A 7,500-nucleotide genomic window follows, 5' to 3' on the forward strand; every position below is an offset into this window, starting at 1 on the left:
ATACCGACTTCGTAAGTGATCTACAAAACCCCAGACACTCCATTGAAGATGGAAGTGCAATACCAACCGACTTAGCTTATAGATTATCGCAAGTCTAACATTACCTCATAGGGCGCCTTATCATACAAGGCACAAGCCCTAATATTGGTGGCCAGCGAACCAAGAACTCTACAACGTCCTACGAAGAAAAAAACCAGAATAATAAATCATGTATCATAAGAAGTCAACGACGACGGAAGCAGCAGAATTCTTCAAGCAAACCTAGTATCATCATTAGTGAGCGACTTCAGAAAAACAGCAAGATTCGTCAAGCAACTTAGTATCATCGTTAGTGAATAACTTCAAGAAACAAAACCGACGTGTCCTTTTCCTTACGGCAACGGAAGCTTCGTCTCTCATTAGAATCATTCAAGAAAACATCGTTAGTGAGCGTTTCCGGCACTGCAGGAAACACGAACAAAGCGTCTGCAGCATCGGATTTTCAAGGGCTCGAATCATCGAAACAACAACGCGCACGGGGAAACTGAAGCCAACCAGGTCGTCCGCTAAATAGAAAAAGAGAAGGAGGACCAAGGCCGTGTGTCGTTATCGGAACAACCGTGAACTTCCCACAAAAGCAAGCTAAGTACAATTTTTATTCATTTGGAGTAACTTTGAGTGTTTCCTTTGCAGGTCGAATTTCGTTATTCCTGTGGCTGAAGTTACGAGACATTCTTAATCTTACTTTTTTACAGAAATTATCTATATCATTGAGATTTCGCTACTGCGAGTTTTTATCTTTGAGTGTCTGTTTCCAGAAGTTCTACTGAAATAAATCATAATCATATACTTTGTTAATTTTATCATTTTGGGTGATTATTAATCCCTTACGTAACAAATCATATTAAACAGTGAATATGCGTTTACGCAGTGGACGTCTGTATTTATACAGATGCATAGATAGGGTCGTTAAGCACCGTAGTTGATTAGAAAACACACAAAAAAAACAAGTGGACACCCGTACAAATCTATATAAATTAGAGGTAACACTATTTCGGGTCATGACAATAATGCTCCTTTGCAAAGTCCCGATCGCAGTTTTAGCCTTGAGTTTTTTGAGTTTATAAAATATCGAACCCTCAATGCTCAACTTAACGTTTAAAAATACGGCTGGATTGCAAGGAATAACATGTCTGTAAAAACTTTCATCAGGCTAAATGCGCTGACCAGGATCCCTCACTATTTCAAATTTAGCAAAGAATGAAGTACAAACAGTTTAATATTGAATACAGTAGAGATAACTTGTCTTTATTAGTAATCGCTCAGTTTCCTAATAGTCGTCATTCATTGCTTTATACGTAACCAGCAGCATAATGCTAAAACACACAATACGTTGCCGATGGTAATAAAGAGAAGGATCCTAATTATTACAAAAAGAAATAGAAACAGTAGCCTGTTCAGAATCAAACAAGCAACTCGGTTACTGTGTCACCTAGTCAAGCGGTCAAGGTTAGTCAAAAAACTGCCGAAGTGTTCAAAGCATAGCAAATTCCACACAATAAGCGACTCTAGCAGAGTGGGGAAAAGCGATGTTGGTTTCATACCAATATCTTTTTGAATTAAAAAGGATTTTTTCCTATGCACACGACCGTATAAGTAATCAGAGCAGGTTTTCGTTTGAATTTAATACATTAAGTTATAATAATACTGGTGGATTAAGCCCGACTGTACGCGCCGTAAAAAATTAGAATATCTTGTTTATTCCTTTACTACCACGTAATATCCTGTATTTACGGACTCACCGGTCTGTTGTTCGAACTTCTCTAATGAGAAGTCCGGATAAGCGAGCGCTTACAGATACCTCTATAGTTGTTATAAAAAACGTTGATCTGTATGTAGTGTAATTGTAAGATCCTCTAGGGTATACATAATATTATCTTACATCCTGCAAAATAAGGCGTGTTTATCAAAGGAAAATCCTATAAACCTTCAAACATAGTAAACTCCGTTTGAACAAAAATGAGACAGTTAATCAAATAATAACTTATATAAAGGAACTATACATTTGTCTCATAATCGTAACATTGTTCAAATGACCCAACAGAATTCTCCCACAACCGCAGTCGTACTTTGCACGCAAAATCTCGAGAAGCATGCACCCTCGAATGTCTTAGTGCGTGTAAAAAGACTTTGCTGGGAAATGAAATTTTAATCCCTTCCCGACACTCTGAAATATAACGATTTTCCGCGAACAAAGCTCTAAAAGTATACATATCGTGGATACGGAAGTTATAAATATCGCATTTTTTATTGTTGCTAATTTTTTTAATCACGCCCAACCAGTCGTGGATGAATCTCTCTGATAATCTATCTAAAGTAATATCCGTAAAGTCATTCAAGCAGAGGTGATTCAGCAGAAATTTTTTTTATCTTTTACCTGAATACCAGGAAGTTTCTCCACTAGCGAGTGATCTCTGGGAGAAAAAACGGATGTAATTTAACACAAAATACGGTCTAAGGACAAACATAAAGCTATATACGTACCTTCGTATAGACTCTCACTGCAATTTCAAATAGAGATAAATGACGAAGTTGAAAATGTTAGTAATAGGAGTCATTAGGAAATCAAATAGCCCATGTAATTTTTCCCTCAAACGTCATGCCATAAAGATCGGACTTGGCGTATCTGCGTAGATTTCTGACGCTTAAACAAGAAACAAAAAGACTCCCGATAGTTTATAGTGCCATGTACCGACGACATCTTATCTCTGTTAGGTTAGAATAAATTTTTTTTTCACCAACTTGGACTTACTTAAAGGCTTTTACCTGATACCATTACCTAAGTGATTGTACCTCATATACCGTTTTCAGCATACTCAGGGGACATTATCAATTTTTACGTATGCCTCCGGCTTACGTTGCGGCCCCAATTACATATAGGTGTTTGGAGACTTTTAGGGATAACCTACATGCCTATATGGATGATCTTGTAATCTTTTCTAATACCATAGAAGTACATTCACATAAGTAGAGCTAGTGCTACAGAGACAAAGACAAATAATCTCAGAGTAAAATATCTAAAGAGTTTTGTTTTTAAAACCGAACATGTTTATCTAGGTTTTATGTGTCTGGTCAAGGTCTTAAAAGTAGTCCATGGTAAGGTGTCGGCTATTCATAACTTTCCGGTACTTATTAACGTAAAAGTGGGGATACAGCACTTTTTGCGCTGTAGTGGGTATTACAATCGTATGCAAATATGTAAACTCTTCAATCATGACAGCTCCTTTAACAGATCTTACGAAGAAGAGCGTAGATTGATTATGGTCTAAAAAGCATCAACAGGCGTTCGATATCTTAAAAGCGGAATAATGCAGCTTACCTAACTTAAAAAAATCCCTGATTTAAATAAGGAATTTTTTTTTTATTGCAACAGACGCCTCAGACCAAGGGTAAGAGGGATACTACTTCAGCAATATGATAAACAGTTCTTTCCTATAGCTTTTTATTCACGTAAACTAAAGCCCTCTGAAAGTAAATATAGCAGTAATAGGCAAGGAAGGGCTAGGTATCTTTAACACTAGTACATTTTAAGTTCATAATCTATGGCTATCCTGATAAAAGTCCTTACTGAACATGAGTCCTTTACCGAGTTTTTCAAAGGCTTTAATCACAGTCCAAAGGGAACTCGGTGACAAATGATCATTCAGGTCTTGGAGCCAAGATAAGATATCTACCTGCGGGAAAGCAAATATCCATAGCTGACGCAGTTAATCCCGCAATCCCGCACCATACAGCAAAGAACCATTAATTGGACTAAAAGATATAGAAACATCCTGTCCTATTGTTAAAAACCGTATCTAAACAAGAAAATCCCTTACCCAAGAGATCGCGAGCATTGAATATCTGGGTCGGAGCGCGCAGAACTGTTACAACAACTGAACAAAGCAAGTGTCCAACAGCGATAGCAAAACAATAAACACCCAACAAAACACTTCGAAACGGAAACAGGGTCAGTGGCTAGGCAAAAACAATAAACACTTCGAGCAGAAACCCTAAAGCAAAAGTATATTTATAGTATGTGTATCAGAAATAATGTAATCAAATGTAATGTTCTATGTAGGTCTGTACGAGGAAACCCGAAGAACACAGCAGAGGACTAACGACCAGGTAGTAGTAATAATCTCTCTCATACCAATCGTCATAAACTGGTTGCATTCCGTCATCCAGGGTTCCCTCCTATGTCACAGAAGCAAATCCACATGTTTTACTGGCCCCTACAATGTTTTACAGATATAAAAAGCACATAACTAATTGTAACACGTGTCATGAAACAAGGATACACTAAGACACCTGTCAGTTTAGGAGCCTATCCTGTGCCAAATCAGTCCTTGAAAGAACTATACGTAGAATATTAACAGAATTACGAGTCGACAGAGGGAATAACCACTTCTTAGTGTTAATAGTTCCTTGACACGTTATAATAGAAATTAATAGCACTAAAAACAAACACCGCAATTGAGTGCGTTACGAATATTTATGAGTGCTAAATCAATGAATATGGAATTCAACACATAATAATCTGTGACTCGGGTGGTGTAAATCAATAATAATCTCCTTAACACGTTGTGTGAATTCCTTTCCATTAAGAAAACCAATAATATATTTTATCACCCAGAGTCAATCGGTTTGGTAGAATAACGGATAATTAAATAGGAAGTGTCAATGTCTTACGAGTTACAACTCGTGATATTGGATCCGACCGGATTATAGCGGTTCTCGCGGTTTTAAATACCTTATCATTTATATCTTGTATCTATAGAATTGATGCCGCAGTAGCCTTATACGGTACGCCGCTAGAACACTTTTCCACATATTCAAGCCAACCATTAATATATCAAATATATATAAAAAAAATATATAAATAATAAATATAAAAAATAAAATAAAATATGGATACAAGTGGAGTCAATAATAACTACCTCCGTAAGAAGTCGGAAGGTACAAATTTATTATAAAAAAAGGAATCACGATAAAATCAATAAGCAAAACGTAACCCAAGGTTAATTAAATATCTAAATATATATGCGTAAAGATTTGAACTCTAACTTAACGCTTTAGTAATGACAAATAAGCTAAAAAGTTCAAACACATATCCAAAAACCTACTGACATATTGTCTGTCCCGGTAATTTTATTTTCGTAGTCAATGAAAAAAAAAAAAAAAACATAAAATAAATAAATAAAATAATAATAATAAATAATAAATAAATAAAATAAAATAAAAGAAAAGATTTTAAAATCAGGAAGTCTAGAATGAAAAAATGTTATCTATGAAATAATCCTATATGAATCTTATACAAGGGCTAATAATATATAGAATTTGTATGGACCTTTTTCATATTAGTTTGAATAAGGAATATTTATTTAACATAATGCCAACATGAAACTAATATATTGTTCAATTTTGGTACTGTTGTTTTTTTTTTCCAGGCAGAACATTCTTCTCATGCGGGTGGAGATTATTAAAACATAAAAATATCATTTGAAAATACTAAAGTCGTATCTCTTACGCAAGTACGTAACTCTTAGCTGGCTGAGAGCAATCTCCTGCCAAGTGACGACGTCATCATTGCCGTATCAGCATTTGTTCCTTTTAACCTCAATAATCTGCTTACACAGGCTTCATCGGTGTGTCGTCTCTGCTTGCAAAAGCAGATTTGACTGGAAAGGAAAAGGAATGCTTAGCCCGAATTTCTCATGGGCAAGGCAGACATTAGGTACAGGTGTCTATCGGTATGCGCAATGCAACTTGCAATCATTTTAAAATTATAAACAAATAAGGAAATAGAATTTCTATAACATCAAAATGAATTAATTTTTTCTGAACCTCATAGACATTTACAAGTATTCACGATATGGATATGGATTATTTACTTGCAACATTAGCTTATTACAATTCAAGTAAAACATTCATGGGTATATGTCACATTTTCTTGTTTGAAAAAACCCAAAGTTTATTTAGAAATTAGTTACATAGTGTGGTTTTTTTTTTTTTTTTTTTTTTTTTTTTCGTTGCATCTCCTACCTATTAATAAAGTTTAAAATTAACCTCAGAGGATGCGCACGAGAAAATTGAATATTAAACTTTTGTTAGGGCACATAGAATCATGATTAATCTTCTCTTTGACTCTTATGTTGCCTGGCAATCTTACAATTAGCTCCGTTTTCACTTCTTGTCTAGTAACTTACTACCAGTAATATCGAATTTTCTTTGAGATTCGTAATGATATCTATTTATTTTTTATAATTCTGGATATTTTTACAAGTCATCATAGACCTGGATAGGTTCACTCATTGTTAATGCCATGGATAAAAAGTTTTGTACAGCGGACTCTTTTGAATTCCGAAATATCAGCGAATTCATGTGGGTTAAGTCTGGTCTAAATGGCTCTCTCCCCTCACCCCTGTATTTGGATGTCGTCTGAATTTACTTTGCCCTTGTGACAAGTATAATTTCACTTGCAGGCTGATTAATGGAACCTGGTTACAGTATCCTGCAGTACGAGAGTTTCACATCGCAACTTCAAAAAATCGTTCGTCGCAGCGGACGACTACAGTCAAGTAACAACCGCCTACAATATGAAAGGAATTTCTGGACTTCTTCGACCGACACCGTATCTCGTCGTTAATCTCGTTTTAATGCGAATGCTCCGGCGGCTGTCGGAATCGACTACGAATGGGACATACTTCCGACAATTACGACCCGAAGGATATTCAACTCTACTTTTGCTCGTCGAAGGACTCGTGCTGGGGATGTTTTTTTTATTCATCGCGAACGTAATCGTGTAGCTTAGGATGCAGAGAATAAGTATGAGCGCAATATAGAATGTGGACCCGCCCAGGCAAATTTTCCCCCTTGTTTTAACCATTGAAAAAGGCCGTTTCATTGGCTAAAGGTGGTTGTCTGGAACTGTGTAATGGACGGAAAGTGGTTTTCGAAAGCTAGTTAAAAGTGAAGTAGTATAACCTCGGTCATGTATCCTATATATATAAATATCATGTATCCTATATCTATAAATGATCATAAATAACAGAATCGAAATATATTTTTTGCGTGTACGCAATAGGAATCTCTTATATAATTGATCATAAATAACAGAGTCGAAATATATCTTTGCGTGTACGCAATAGGAATCTCTTATATAAATGATCATAAATAACAGAATCTAAATATATCTTGCGTGTACGCAATAGGAATCTATTTAAGCACATATATTAATCATAATTATATGAATCCATATACATATGTATAAACAAATCATCGGTAGCCTATAATCAATCTGTTACCTTTTTTCTTACCAATATCTGCAGTTATTTATGAGTTAGTATATTGATTAATGAATCAGATATGTAACATTTAGCATAAAAATCAACGAATCAATCAGCATAAACATTAATAATTTTATCAATTCATATATGAACTTTTTTTTTATCAGTTAAAATATGATTTTTATCATGTTAA

This window comes from Macrobrachium nipponense, chromosome 1 (genome assembly GCF_015104395.2).
Source record: "Macrobrachium nipponense isolate FS-2020 chromosome 1, ASM1510439v2, whole genome shotgun sequence".
Classification (NCBI taxonomy): Eukaryota; Metazoa; Arthropoda; class Malacostraca; order Decapoda; family Palaemonidae; genus Macrobrachium; species Macrobrachium nipponense.